Below are 955 nucleotides of genomic sequence, written 5' to 3'. Positions count from 1 at the left end.
TTCTCGGCCCCTGGTGGTCCGAGGTCGTTCTCGCTGCACAGAATCATGTACCAGGGCTTCCTGCAGACAATGCACTTTGGTTTATTGCGCTATCTCAAATAGCACCCGAGATATCACCAGATATATATTGGATTTTTCCCAGACCCTGACAGTCCGGCCCCATGAGACGATGATTTTCTCGGCCCCTGGTGGTCCGAGGTCGTTCTCGCTGCACAGAATCATGTACCAGGGCTTCCTGCAGACAATGCACTTTGGTTTATTGCGCTATCTCAAATAGCACCCGAGATATCACCAGATATATATTGGATTTTTCCCCGACCCTGAGTGTCCGGCCCCATGAGACGGTGGTTTTCTCAGCCCGTGGTGGTCCGAGGTCGTTCCCGCTGCACAGAACCATGCGCCAGGGCTTCCTGCAGACAATGCACTTTTGTTTATTGCGCTATCTCTAATAGCACCCGAGATATCACCAGATGTATATTGGATTTTTCCCCGACCATGAGTGTCCGGCCCCATGTGTCGGTGGTTTTCTCGGCCCCTCGTGGTCCGAGGTCGTTCCCGCTGCACAGATTCATGCGCCAGGGCCTCCTGCAGACAATGGACTTTGATTTATTGCGCTATCTCTAATAGCACCCGAGATATCACCAGATATATATTGGATTTTTCCCTGACCCTGAGTGTCCGACCCCATGAGACGGTGGTTTTCTCGGCCCCTGCTGGTCCGAGGTCGTTCTCGCTGCACAGATTCATGCGCCAGGGCCCCCTGCAGATAATTCACTTTGATTTATTGCGCTATCTGTAATAGCACCCGAGATATCACCGGATATATATTGGATTTTTCCCTGACCCTGACAGTCCGGCCCCATGAGACGATGATTTTCTCGGCCCCTGGTGGTCCGAGGTCGTTCTCGCTGCACAGAATCATGTACCAGGGCTTCCTGCAGACAATGCACTTTGG

The sequence above is a fragment of the Nomia melanderi genome, unplaced genomic scaffold (assembly GCF_051020985.1).
Source record: "Nomia melanderi isolate GNS246 unplaced genomic scaffold, iyNomMela1 scaffold0014, whole genome shotgun sequence".
NCBI lineage: Eukaryota > Metazoa > Arthropoda > Insecta > Hymenoptera > Halictidae > Nomia > Nomia melanderi.
The sequence above is the reverse complement of the archived record's forward strand: the minus strand, read 5'-3'. Positions refer to the sequence as shown.